The following is a 16,013-nucleotide window of genomic DNA, read 5'->3' as shown; positions in this document are numbered from 1 at the left end:
CGAAGTTAGTGACACGTTTCCAATAAGTAGCACAAGTAAACAACGCACTCGTGTGAAACGCGTATTAGCCATCTGTCACTGGCAGTCACCTCGACTCTGCAAATGGCAACATGGTGTAGTTTGTGTGTAACTATGCTTGGTGTTGTGTGCTGGTCGTCTAGTGACGCTTGGTGTGAGTCACATGTGCGCGAAGTTAGTGACACGTTTCCAATAAAGAGCACACGTAAAGAACGGACTCGTGTGAAACGCGTATTAGCCATCTGTCACTGGCAGTCACCTCGACTCTGCACATGGCAACAATATGGTGTATGTGTGTGTTCGATTCTGATGCTTGTGTGTGAGTCACATGTGCGCGAATTTTAGTGACACGTTTCCAATAAGTAGCACAAGTAAACAACGGACTCGTGTGAAACGCGTATTAGCCATCTGTCACTGGCAGTCACCTCGACTCTGCACATGGCAACAATATGGTGTAGTGTGTGTTCAATTCTGATGCTTGGTGTGACTCACATGTGCGGGAAGTTAGTGACACGTTTCCAATAAGTAGCACAAGTAAACAACGGACTCGTGAGAAACGCGTATTAGACATCTGTCACTGGCAGTCACCTCGACTCTGCACATGGCTACAATATGGTGTATATATATTTGTGTCCGCGTCTGATGCTCGGTGTGAGTTCACATGAGTGCGAAGTTAGTGGCACGTTTCCAATAAGTAGCACAAGTAAACAACGGACTCGTGTGAAACGCGTATTAGCCATCTGTCACTGGCAGTCACCTCGACTCTGCACATGGCAACAATATGGTGTATATATATTTGTGTTCGCGTCTGATGCTCGGTGTGAGTTCACATGAGTGCGAAGTTAGTGGCACGTTTCCAATAAGTAGCACAAGTAAACAACGCAATCGTGTGAAACGCGTATAAGCCATGTGTCACTGTAAGTACTCACGACTTGCTCATGGCAACAATATGGTGTACGAGTATGTGTACGTTCGATTCTGATACAAGAAAACGATCAAGCAAATTTGGGTCATACCACAGTATTTATTCAGAAAACAGATATCGGACTCACACAAAATCATTTGTTACTAAGTAATAGTATATTGAAATTTTTAATAATTTGGTATTTTAAAATGCATGGTGCCCAATTCTAGAAATTTGAAGAATACTTTTTTATATCTGCAGCTAATAGATTTTAACTTTTACCAATAGTTGTTGTTATCTCATTCTGAAAATTAGTGTACGAGCCCTTATTCATAGATTAGTAGAAATACATGGATAAATGTATTTTGAAAATTATTTCTTTTATAATGAAGCACTACACGACTTTCTCCATGACTTTAAATCCTTCTGTGTGTAACTCTTGGTTAATTTGTATAAGTACTGTGTTGTTAGAAAAAGATAAATGCAAACGAGATTCGTTGGTATTATTATTTTATTTATATAAACTGAAAAATAAGAGTCTAGATTATTGTAAAACCCTATTTTTGTGTTTTCGTCCACCGCAAGCAATGATTAAATATGATTTAAGAAATGTTCAAACAATTCTTCTGTATATATCTTTAAAACCATGTACGATGTAACTAATCGTAAAAGATATATCAAAAATATGTTGAATATATTCAATATTCAAAATATGTTCAATATATTCAAATAGATGTTCAATATTAATTAATAATTATGAAGATAAATCTTTTGACTTTATAATTCTTTGTTGTGAGTTTTTATAGTTCTCGTACTATTTCCTACACCTAATTTGATTTATTTTGTATATCTATATTAATTACTTCAATTGAATAGCTTCTGCCTCACAACTGGAAGCAATTATATTCTAAAAAAACACATTGGACAATGTTTTATATTGAAAATTCTAATTTTGATCATATATCGTACGTATATGTAACATATTATAAACATCTGATCTTTAAAATATTTTTATTTCGTTTATGATTGACTTGATAAGTAATCTTTTTTTAACTCAGTAAGAAAACTTCAATGAAAGAGTTAAATCACCAAATTATTAGACTTAATTTTATCTACTGTATTACATAGTTTCATAGATTTTTATTAAAGTGAGTTATGTTTTCTTAGTTATAGATCAGTTTATTAATGAAGATGAAGCACTTTGTTATATAATTAGACAATTCATTTCTTTTTATCCAGGACACATTAGAAACCATCATTTGTTAGTATATATTGTAACGTGTGCTGAAGTGTGAAGAATCGTCTGCCATTGTTTTCGTTTCCGGGGAGTGCTGCAAGTTTAACTGACTTGCAACCTGTCGATAGGCTGCGAATAGGATCAACTCCCCAGGGAAATCAATTTAGTCGGTAAAAATTCATGCCACTTTGGCGGCAAAAGCGAATTTCTTAGTTTGGACAAAGATTTAGGCAACTACTAGATAAAAGGTATTTTCTAACCATCCACATCCTGTCCTAAGGTGTGTGTGTTTCAGCGAAAATCTGCTGATTCTACGCACGAACTCCTTAGCTGAAGAGACGAATCGAAGTCGAAACAGAATATCCGCAAATATGTCAAGAGCTTTAGCTCAAAGAATAAGTTTGCATTGACACGAAATCCAAAAGCGTTTTGGCCATCACGGAGTAACGGATCCCAAAAGGGTGACCGGGCTCTGCGAGCTTTCGGATCCCAAAAGGGTAACCGATCTCTTTGTGACAAAGCCTTGTCGCCTGGACAAAGTGTCTTGTAAAATGGGAAAAAGTTTTCCCATTTTTTTCCTATTTCCCAACTTTTTCACAAGGACAGGATGTGGATGGTAAGAAAATACCTTTTACCTAAACTAATACCACATGCCTTACCGTCTTTGACTGTTGTCTTTCGACTTTTGTCTTTGACTTTGTAAAACTACTAGATCATGCCGCATTGTACCGCTCACTTAACCCATAGTCTGAACACAAACACAGGAGCTTTCAGTACATAGGCAACATTTACTGTCTTATCATAAAATATTATTAAAACGTATATCCTTTAATTATGTCATAACACATAGCATAACACATAACATATAGGATTACATGGTTTCAGACATTCTCCATCGTAATATGTTATAATAATATAACACTACCATTAGTTTAGTACCATAATGAGGGAATATGGCGAAAGTATATTCCAGGTATAGAATAAAATTAAAAACTTTGATTTAAAGTACAATTTAAAACAACAAAATTTTAAAGTTCCAGTAAAAAGATTTCTCAAATTCAAGGTTATCCTGATTTGAGATTGGGTATTACTCATAAATTACAGGTCTCGTTTTACGTTAAATATTTATCACATTACTAATAGAGCAAGTATATATATACAAGCTTCCTAATACCTTACATTATAAGTACAATACAAAAAGTTATATCTTCAGAAATTTTTCAGTTTAAATTGAGTTCACAAGCCATGGCATTATTGTATCGAGATAATGAATTATTTATAAATATCAGGTAACGTTTTATGTGAAAAATGTATTAAATTACTAATAGTGCAGGTATACATACATAATCATACTACTTGCATATAAGTATAACATACACATTTGAAACATAAATACATGTGTAGTGCATATAAGTAAAACATTTAAAGATAGGGTAGCTTCCTGAAACCTTACACCATGAATACAATACAAAATTTATATCTTCAGAAATTTTCAAGCCAGCGCTTGCTCAAATTCCTCTATAAAAATGCTCCTCCGGCGAAAATTCCATTGTCATTTCCTTACTTTAACAGCATGTTTTACCATCTAGTTCAAAATAGTTACAATGAGTGCATAGTTCTGATAGTTCCTTGAACACATAGATCGGAAGTTTAGTCCTCTCATTTCATTATATGAGTTGATTTCTATTTAATCAACCTTTTGAATTTTTTTGCACCTGATGAATTCAACCCTCAAGGCTTAGTGGTACATTCTTGTAACATATAACAGTAGCATATTTTATTATATTATTCTTACAAATCAACAACTGTCTACGAATAAGTGAATAAATAAATGTATTAATAAATATGAAACTAGTATTATGTTCAGAGTAGAATGGCAAATTGGATTGTAAAATAACACAAAACGGAAACTGTTATATACAATATCCAGCTTATTTCTGACGACAATATTTACTTAACAACTTATTTTGTCCCCACCCAAATTTAATCCCTCCCAAAAGACTACCAGTCATATTTTGATCCACAGCAGAATTTTCAAAATAAAGTAATAATTGAGCGTAGCAGTGATCTCAAATCTGTATATTTTACTTTCTATTACGTCAAGATTGCACTGGTAAAGGAAAAACTAAAACACACCGAGGTAACTCCATTAAAAAGACGGAATGCGGAATAAAGGCACTGCCTCTCCACGTGGGTAAATAAAAGAATAGTAAAATATTTAATACTCAGCAGTTGGCTGACTTGTATGTTTTGTGTTCCTTTGTTACAATATTTAAATGAATGTAACATGTGAATGACTACATATACAAAAACATAAAGAGCATAAAACGTTGTTAACATGTAAAGAGTCTTTCTTCATGCAAACATACTGTAAAGACTCCTTTATATTTCCATGAATTTTACATGGAAAGCGCTGTTCCAAACTGAATTGAAGCTAGTTCTTGTTGTAAACATAATTATTTTCATTCTTCTTCGGTATTTTTAGGATGAATTCAGAATTCATCTATAAAAAAGTAAATCTGAATAAATAAATACTTAAATGCTCACATTCAAGCTTGCTTTTACGTTATTTTAATCTTTTCGTGAATTTAGCCATGTATTCTATGTATACATTATCAACACAGTTTTTTGAATTGATACCAAAGATCACTTAACACATTTAAATGTCTTTTTTTATATTTAATAAGAAATAAAAAAAAATAAAATTGACAAAATAAAAAAATTTGTCAGTACATTACTACTAAGTTATATAATAAAAGATTTTCTAACTTATTGACTGATTAACCAACGCCCAACAAAAATATTAAGAGAGAGATATTTAATTTGGTACATAGGTTATATGTTGTACCCTATATGCTCACTAAGGCAGGATTTTTCTCTCTTAACTCAGAGCTCCACCCTAGTGCGTTCTAAAGTTGCAACAATTCCTGTAAGAAACGAAATGCAGCAAAACAAATTGTAAGAGCTTATTGTTTCTTGTTCTTCATCTGTTCTGTCTCAACATTATAATATGATAACACAGTATATGTTTTGGTTAATTTTACTAAAAGTTTTATTCTATATAGCATTATCGTCTTGAAAGCATAGAGTAAGCTTAAACAGCTCTACTTATTTTACCCATTTCAGTAATCACTGTTGAGCACATAGTTTGTCTACATAATAACATTGCAAATTTTAGTAAAAAATATATTTGTAACTTTAAATCTTTCCGAATGTTATCAAATCAAATCAAATCAAATTCTTTTATTGCAAGGACAACATGTATGAGTTGCATAGCAAACGTCAATATTGTACGAGTAATTCTAAAATTTTAAACATTCATACCACATTACTCTTTCAAACAATTACAGTTTTACAATCACGCATCTTTCATTCCTGGCCAATGAAACCCACTTCAAACATTGGAGGTCAGTCATTCCAAATTGTGTGGTCTCCCAGTCGAATTCAAAAAAACTCATCTGCATTATTAAAATGCATGCGACACCAAAAGGCGTTTGAGACGAGCTTTGAACGCCTTGGGCGTTGGGGTAGTTTTTATAGAGTTGGGCAGTCTGTTGAGGAAATTAAAACACCTGCTTGCGAAGGCAAGTGTTCACAAACTACCGTTCTGTGTCTTCTCGTACGGTAGTTTTCTCTGCCTCGTGTCTCATTACATGTGTATGTCCGGCCTCTGGTTAAGGCACATTTGTACATACAAAAACATGGTTGTTTCTAAAATGTAGAGACACGGCAACGTCAACAGCTGCAATTTCTTGAAAAACGGCCTGCAACGACTCTCTGTAATTGATTTTTGCGATGATTCGAATCGATTTTTTTTTGAAGTCTGAAAACTCTCTGGAAGTGAGTGTTTGCACACGCTCCCCACAGAACCAGACCGTAGGACAGATGGGGATAAATCAAGCCGTAATACGCCGTTATCAGTACCTGACTCGGGCAGTATTTTGCTAAAGACCTCAGAACGAAAATTTCTGAGGAAATTTTGGCACAAACGTGGTCAATATGATCATTTCAGGTCAACCCTCTATCAAGGTGTATTCCCAGGAATTTTGAGAGCAGACTTCGTCCCAGTGTGGAGTCCCCCAAGATAACTGCGGGTTCACTAAGGTTTTCCACCACACGCAAAGAGAAATTCAAAACATTTGATTTTGATGAGTTTTGCTGTGAGATTGAGGCTGTTGAAGTGTTGGACACAGTTGTTGATGTCAACAAAAGCCTGTTGTTCCAAAACTTCACTGGATTTCCCACTGAAACAGAGAGTCGTATCATCAGCATACTGCACTAGTTTTCCATGCCGAAGTGATGATCCTATGTCGTTGACATAAAGCAGGAAAAGGACAGGGACTGAGTATGGATCCCTGTGGGACACCATATTTCAGTTTTATTGGCCTGGACAGTTGATTTGAAATTTGGACAAATTGGGATCTGTGGCTTAGGAATGAGCTAAGCCATTCAAGGGGCACGCCTCGAATGCCATGAGACTCCAGTTTGTCTAGCAGTGTGTTACGGTCAACGCAAGTCGAATGCTTTGGACAGGTCAAGAAACACACTCATTGTGTGTTTCCGATTTTATATCCCCTCCACAATCATATTAACAAGACTAACAACTGCGTCAGTTGTCGATTTGCCCTTTCTGAACCCAAATTGTTCATCAGAGAGCTGATTGTATGTGTCCAAAAAAGAAAAGCATTCTTATGAGAAAAAGTTTTTCAAATATTTTGCTCAATACTGGCAAAATTGAGACAGGCCTATAATTATTGATTAGACAGCGGATCGTCTTTCTTAAATATCGGGGACAAACTTTAGCGACTTTCAGGAGGGAGGGGAAAACTCCACTTTGGGAATGAAGAATTTATATCAGTTGGGTTAATGGTCTCACTAAGTGCTTGAAGACACTTTTAATGAGCCATGTTGACATAAGGTTTTAAATTCGTTTGATTTATTGGCTGGGAGCTGCTGAATAATTCGTTTAAGCTACATCCCCAACAACAGGCGCCAACACCATGGAGTCTGTGGGGCTCTGTCTTCGCGAGGGGGCGTACTTGAGGTTCAGGATGGTCGAGGACTCAGCCCACCAGCAACGGTTGCGAAAACCCGTTAAACTGGTTCGCAATCTCAGTTGCATCTTCCTCAAGTTTGTCCCCAATTTTAATTTTGATTTGCTTGTGAACTTTTGTTTTATTGTTAATGATGCTCCAAGTTGTTTTTGAAATTGTTTTTGGAAGAGAGAATTGATTTAGAGACATCATATGCTTTTGCAGCTTGGATCACTTTTCTGTAAATGCTTTTATATTTCCTAAAAAAATTTTGAAGTTGTCATTTGAAGTTATTTTTATTAATTTCCGAGAAAAAACTTTAATTTTTCTCTAGAAAACCAAAATGCCTTTAGTGATTCCAATGTTTGTTGTTTGATTTTTTTTCGCCAACACTAATTTTCTGGTAGGGCAAGCAGATGTTAAAATGAAAAATTTAGAGTGTCGTTTGGAATTGCTGCTCTACAGGATCAGATGAATTTAGAAAAATTCCATGTCTCTTTAGACAGGGAAGTGTTGAGGTGAGCGATGTTTTCTGGCCTTACGTCTTTTACTGTTTGTGTACTTTTGGGCTCCCTTTCTAATTTTTATTCCACTTATTATGACCTCTTGGCCATAGTGGTTGGAAAATCGCTGTGTTTACCACAGACACTGCGACACTTGAGTGATTGGAGATGACGTTGTCGATAGCGATTTAGTTGTAGCCGTAACTCTCGTCGGAGTGTTGACAAGCAACTCAAGGTTGAATAACCTCAATAAATCGACTAGTCGATGGTGGACTGATGACTTTTGTCCAACGCGTCAATGTTAAAATCCCCCATTACGACGAATTTCTGACGTTGGTTAGTCAGTTTCGTAAGTAATTGTTTCGAATTTTGAAAGAAAGTGTCCTTATATCCGCTGGGAGACCTGTAAATTCCGATCACTAACAATTTAGATTTGTTTGTTTGCAATTGATTCCTACTGCTTCAAAGTCTTTTTCGGCTAAATCTTGGATCGGAAAGGGGGAGAAAATGAAAATTTTGGTTTTTTCAGAAAAAATTGCAACGCCCCCTCCTTTGGAGTGAGGTCGACAAAACGCGCAAAGCCAATTTGTAATTTGGAATTTTGTAATGTGCGGAGATTTTCCTCGTTAAACCAGTTTTCAGTTACCACAAGGAGATCAGTTTTTTGATCCTCGCACATGAGTTGGATTTCTTCCATTTTGTTGGTTGCTGATTGTGCATTTTGGTGAAGCAGTCTTATTTCAATTTCTGGGTGATTATTTGAGATTTGCCGATTTTGTTTGTTTTTGTTTGTCAATTTGGTCCTATGAGTTGAAGCGGGGTCCTAAAAAAAACAGATTCAACATGTGATGTTGATGGTCTATATTGTCCTTCAGGCACTGTTAGCAAGAGCATTGTTTGATGTTAAGTATGCAGTGTTTGATAAGTAGTGTAATGCAGATATTAAGGACAGAGTTCCTTTCCAACTTTTACTACAGAGTTGAAGACTATTATAAAAATAATCCACCTTAGTTGTTTTCTGGGAGTTGTATGTTATTCAGTCTTGCTTATGTATCTATGTACTTGATAGAGGAAAGAAGAAAAAGAAGGCACCAGCAATATCTTAGACCGAATCAATGGTTACAAGTGTACACGTTTTGAAATATTGATTTGATCAGAGCAACAAGGCAAACAACATTGACAACAGACCTTATTGGGAATATAACTAATTCGAACCAGAAGTGCCCATACACGGACAAATCCTAAAATAAAAGTCATGAGCTTTTTTATTCGAAGCTGTTTACCAAGAATGCTGACAAAATATCTACTTAAAATAAGCCTACTTCCCTTTATAAAGTACATAGATTTCCATCACTTACTACTTAAAAGCTAAGGACTTCCATTTTAGGATTTATCCACAATAGACCAAAATACTTCAATTGTTATTGAAATAATTTGAGCTATTTAATGAAACATCATAGATCATTGGATAGAAGATCGAGTTATTTCACGTACTTATAAACACTGTTTCACACTTCATCTTCAGAGTTCCAAGACACTGTCCTTTAAATTAAGATATAAAATGGATCACAAGATTGGAATAACCTAAAGTGACTATGACTTACATCTCAAGTGTTGTTTAAAAAGAATATGCATATGGTGTCCTGTGTTTATTCAACAGCACATTGTGTGTGAAGCCGCGGGTTACTGCTAGTCAAAACATATAGTTACTGGATATTATTACAAGTAACGAATGAAATACTGTTTGTTGCAATGGATAAAAATACAATTACAGAAACGCCAGTGGAAAGCAAATATTGTTGTGGCGACAAATTAACAATTTGTAACGCTACACGGTTACCAGTGTCATTCGTCTCTCATATCGTGTATCATATTACTTGCAGACTAATTAGTTTAAAGTTTGATCAGTCTCGATGTTCGTGTATTACATTATGGTAATGCGACTGAAAATTAATATAGTTAAAGTTAGGATTGGACAATCTTAATTTAAAAGCAATATGTATTTAACCAATGCGGAAAGTTCAATAAATATATCAACAATTACAGCATTGGGCAATTTGTAAAGTAATGTAAGGATATCGCTTACGTCACTATGGTTTATCCTGTTTCTACATAAAATGAATATTCTCTTCGTAGCATGCTGTATTGAAAGTTTGGTTAATATTTTTAAGGCTGATAAAAGAAAAATAAATAAAATAAGCATAGAATGCAAAAAATTTGGAATGTAAAATGAAAAAATAAAATGTAGCTGTTAACATAAAAATTAATTATTTTTATTTAGGCAAATTTTAAAAATTTAAACGTTGAAAAATTGTTTTGATGTATTCAATTTTTAGTATTTGTTGCCGATTTCCTTCATATTCAAAATCTTTTAATGTATTTCGTGAACTAAAAATGTATAAATTCTGAAGGGTTATTTTATCAATTATAACTTGTAAATAAAACGTTTTAGATGTATAGTTTATTCCATGGAAAACAACTTTTTTAGTAACTACGTCATATAAAGATTGTATATTTATTTTAAAAATTTGAGTTTATTTTCAAGTAATACAATAATAATAACGCCATAATAATAATGTTCCGAGCACTACCAGTTAACTAGCAAACTAGTAATTTTAAGATAAAGGAATAAGGCTAACTAAATTTCAATATCAATAAATATATACATTAGAGTTAGACAAATCAACAAATAAGACATTCTTTACTTTTACTTTTTTTACAACTGACATATATTTACATACAATTTTGAATGTTGAGAAACAGCATGGGGACCAAAATATCCTAACAAGAATCACTAATTAAGCCTTAAACTAGTTAAAAAAACAAAGGCGATATTCTTTGATGAAATAAATACAATCATCATTACGAAAACGCCAGAGGCAAGTAAATATTGTTTTCGCTGACAATTTAACAATTAGCAAAGTTAGCCAATTACCAATGTCAAACGCTATGTACAACATTTCAGCGTATCACTAACACTTTCAATTAAATTAAAATTTATTTCTCAGTTTTGCAACATTGTTGTTCCTCCTGTACATACACATTTTGTATATAAACATATCCTGTTTTCTAAAATTGTAGAAAATCTATAACCGAGGCTGATTCATCAAATGGATTTTTATTTTCCCAAGTAAGTAGGCTATGTACTTCATATTTGCTTGTCAGTACCTTTTACACGTGCACCCCAATCCGTAATCATCACCCAATATATTATATTATAAATCTAATATCTTATATATTACAAATCTAACTACAATATTGAGCTAGTGAAATTTTATTCTAAAATTGCATATCTCAAGGGTTTTTAAGATAAAACCTAAATATATTGCCAAAAATACTGCTTGAGGTCCTAACAAAGAAACATTTATCCAACACAGATGAGATCTATTGCGAGGTATACAAGTCAGGATATATATATATATATATATATTGTAATCAAGTACCGCTTAAGGTAGGACACAGAAACACTTATTCGATAGAGAAGAGATTTGGAGCTATGTGTACAAGTCAGGATATATAAAAATATATTGTAATCAAGTACTGATTAAGGTAGTACACAGAAACATTTATTCAATAGAGAAGAGATTTGGAGCTATGTGTACAAGTCAGGATATATAAAAATATATTGTAATCAAGTACCGCTTAAGGTAGTACACAGAAACATTTATTCAATAGAGAAGAGATTTGGAGCTATGTGTACAAGTCAGGATATATAAAAATATATTGTAATCGATTACTGTTTAAGGTAGTACACAGAAACATTTATTCGATAGAGAAGAGTATTGGAGCTATGTGTACAAGTCAGGATATATAAAAATATATTGTAATCGATTACTGATTAAGGTAGTACACAGAAACATTTATTCGATAGAGAAGAGATTTGGAGCTATGTGTACAAGTCAGGATATATAAAAATATATTGTAATCAAGTACCGCTTAAGGTAGTACACAGAAACATTTATTCAATAGAGAAGAGATTTGGAGCTATGTGTACAAGTCAGGATATATAAAAATATATTGTAATCAAGTACCGCTTAAGGTAGTACACAGAAACATTTATTCAATAGAGAAGAGATTTGGAGCTATGTGTACAAGTCAGGATATATAAAAATATATTGTAATCAAGTACCGCTTAAGGTAGTACACAGAAACATTTATTCAATAGAGAAGAGATTTGGAGCTATGTGTACAAGTCAGGATATATAAAAATATATTGTAATCGATTACTGATTAAGGTAGTACACAGAAACATTTATTCGATAGAGAAGAGATTTGGAGCTATGTGTACAAGTCAGGATATATAAAAATATATTGTAATCAAGTACTGATTAAGGTAGTACACAGAAACATTTATTCGATAGAGAAGAGTATTGGAGCTATGTGTACAAGTCAGGATATATAAAAATATATTGTAATCAAGTACTGATTAAGGTAGTACACAGAAACATTTATTCGATAGAGAAGGGATTTGGAGCTACGTCTACTAGTCAGGATGTATAAAAATATATCGTAATCAAGTACTGCTTATGGTAGAACACAGAATTATATATGAAACACAGAAGAGATGACAATGAGGTGTACAACTCGGGATAAATATCAAAATATATTGTATTCAAATACTGCTTAAGGTAGTACACAGCAACATTTATCCAACATAGAAGACAGGTGTATCCTACAAGTCAGGATAAACTCGCTAGCTTGCGGCATTGTCAGTCGGTCCTTTGACGTCACCTCACAGAAGCGGCTTGTCATGTGTTGTTTCTTTGTACAATCGATTCTTTTATACACTTGTGTCTGGTTTGTTTACTTGTCCTGTTACAATATAAAATGTTATCTCTTCATATAGTTAAATGTAAATCATAAAATTTTTCTTATTAAAGCAACAATTGATAAAATTGTATTTCAAAAATGAAAGCTATCCCTGAAGAAGTAAGATCGGTACACAGGCTGAGGGAGTGAAATATAAAAATAAATATTTTAATATTAAATAAAAACATTAATTTAATTACTTACACCTGAAAACAGACAAAGGAGTAAGAGTGATATTTTTGGCCTTGCAAAGCTTTACCTGTTTTCTTTGAGAATTTGGAGTAGTTATCGTGAATGAAAGTAATGACTTTTGCTTCGAAATTAAAAGGCCAAAGTAGATAAAAATATGTTTTAATCCTGCTGCAAAAATCCAACAAGGTCGATAACACCGATAAATAGTGCTACTTTCACAGACATGATTTTAATCTAAGATATATCAAAGTCAGATCCAAAGTCCAACACCTAAGACCATGCGGCAATCGGCCCATAGATCGCCACGGTGGCTAATCCTAATAATATTAAAAATGCGAAAGTGCCTTTCTTTCTTTTATTTTCACGCGTAAACCATTTAACGCATTGTACTTAAATTTTACATGGACATTCTTAGGGTCCTTGAAATTAATTAGGCCTATTCTTATTTCCAAAACCCTTCGGCCTCCGCCCCACTGGCATCTAAAGCAGTGAAAATTCCCTTTTTTGATGCGAAATATTAAATGAAAGAGCCTGTTAAAAATAATCAACTGTTATGTTAAAATTGTTTTATGATATCACCAACATATGTTTAAAAAAATATTTAACTTCTATTTTCAATATTTTAAAATATTGAGTAAGCTTGATAGTAAAAACCTTTATTTCAACTTCTTCTGCCACCGCTGTTGAGCAAAGAGTAAGAAAATTAAATTTGTAGTGAAAATTTACTTTTCACGATACATTTTTTAAAAATATTAAGAATTATATACGAAAGGTAAAGTTACTATCTAACTTTCACTATAAATTTAAAGACTGTTATAAAAATCCGTCTTCATTGTCTTTTTACAGAAGTAAGCTTCTCCGATCTATGCATGTATTTATGTTTTCTTGAAAGGGAAACAAGACAAAATAAAGCCTGGAACAATAAATCCATAGACCGGGGAAAATTAAAATGGCCATAATTAAACACTTTATTGACGTAATTCATTGATTGTGGAAATAAAGCAAACTCAATATTAGCATCTAAAATATAATTCACTTGATTCAGAAATGCTCATACACGTGAAAGCCTACGAACTGCGTGCGGAGCAACAGGTAACTAACTGTTAGTATTACTAAAAAATTATATTACATCTATATACATATATATATATATATATATCTAAATGAATGTTTGTGTGTTTGTCCTTTATAGACTCAGAAACTAGACCGATCATTATGACAATTTTTATGTATTTTTTTCACGTAGAAGGTTTATATGCTATGCTCATTGATGTAACTCACCACCAGGAGGCGCTGCAAAATATATAAGTTATCAAAGAGCCTGCACATTGTAAACTATAATTACGAGATGGTTGTGTATAATAACCACACACTATGTGAAGGCGCTAAGTTTTTGTGGATATTTGTCTTTCAAATGAATTTCTGTTTGACCTTATTGCTTTAATGTTAGACTACTATTTTATTAAGTACATGTACGTGTACTATGGCTATAAACATACACTTTTGTCAGATTGTCTTGATAGTGTCAACAAGGTAAACTCTACATCGGCGTTGACAATATAATGAACCAGAAGTGCTTATACACGAGCAAAGCTTAAAAAAAGCGTGCGAAGCTGCGGGGAAGAGCTAGTTATGTCATAAAATTATAGGATGTATATATCAGGTTTATAGTTTGTTACATAATAGTTAAACCATTAGATTAGGTAATGCAAAATATTAAGGTTACAAAATATCTTTCGTCATTTTGGTACATGACGATGTGACCTTTCGTAACGTGTCATGACCTATCACATGAAAATAACACGTACATACCCTATGGACTTTACACTTCACATACTTGAATATAACATAAGCAGACTGACTCGAGAACTTCACAGGGAAATGCAAATCAAGTAGCTGCCAGAACTCTTGATTTCTCCAGCGGTTCACTTTCTGTTTATTTATAAAATTGCTTTGATTCAAAATTTCTGCGTGTAAGTTTGTAATGAATCTTTAAAACCAAATGAAAAAAAAATTAAGAAAGATGTTTTAATAAGCAAAGTTTGAATTTTAAAAACTGTTTTCTCTACCACTTAACCATAAACCAGAGGTCATAAAGAGCAGACAAAACACAAGACCGTCGTTTTTAGTTCTTAATTAATTACACAGAAATTACAATGTAAAAGTTATAAAAAGTGCAAATATAAAAAAATAGATCTACATGATGTTGAGCCAATGTCAGGAGCCTATTCTTATAATTTTATTTTTAATTTAATTTTCACTCTCTGACTACAAGACACAAACATTACTCTTTACACTTAAACGGAAGTGGATCAGGACACTGAAGTACCTTTCACTTACCATCACATCTTTTCAGGACAGTTCACTATGCCATTTAGAGCTATAATATGGCATACCTATACTGTTCAATAAGAAATTATTTACTTAGTCGAGGATAACAGCTGATTTTATATACATTGATGATTAATTGATGTTTACAAATTGATTAAAGATTGATATACAAATGATTATCAGGAATTTTTACCACCAAGTAAGTAATAGAAAGATCTTAGGACTTTACAATTAAAATATAGATAATTTAAAAGTTTACTTCAAAATTGAAATTAATTTTAAAAGGCATTCAATATACTCTAACGAGTTCCAAAAAGGATGTACAGATGAATTTTTACGCGTAGGTTTGAAAAGAATATGAAACGTGACTGTGACTAGACTATACCAATAAACAGACATTACTTGAGGCGGCATTTCCTGAGTTCCACCACCGCATAAAGTTATGCCACCTGAAGGCGCCGAGGTGTTGTCACGTAGCAGATTTTATACTGAAAGTAATATAGTGCTCACAATATTTTTAATTTTACAGTTATTCATATTGGTGAAACAGTAATATACTAAAAGGGTAGAACGTCTGTAGCAATTACTAGCATAGTTGTATTTTCCTAAAGTAACTAATTAACCTTAGTGTTTTCATTAATGATTTTGTTTTACAACCAGCAACATAAGCAAAATGAAGAAATGAAGAATAGTATAGAAATAGAAAATCAAAGGAAGATACTTCTACCTCCAATTATGTTCCTAAACCTCTTAATCGTGGCTACTTGATCCCTAGCAGAGGTCATTTTGACTCAAGTTCAAACGTCTGTGTCATCGTAGTCGTGATCTAATGAACAGCGGGAATGAGATGACCTTGGCTATGTATTTGCACACTGACTGCACCTGAAATGTAGTGTCAATTAGACTTCTACACATTTTTAGATGGATTTCTGTAGTAACGTACATAGCCAGTACTTAACAAAGCAAAGTCAATATTAATACATGTG

The sequence above is a fragment of the Homalodisca vitripennis genome, chromosome 1, assembly GCF_021130785.1.
Source record: "Homalodisca vitripennis isolate AUS2020 chromosome 1, UT_GWSS_2.1, whole genome shotgun sequence".
Classification (NCBI taxonomy): Eukaryota; Metazoa; Arthropoda; class Insecta; order Hemiptera; family Cicadellidae; genus Homalodisca; species Homalodisca vitripennis.
The sequence above is the reverse complement of the archived record's forward strand: the minus strand, read 5'-3'. Positions refer to the sequence as shown.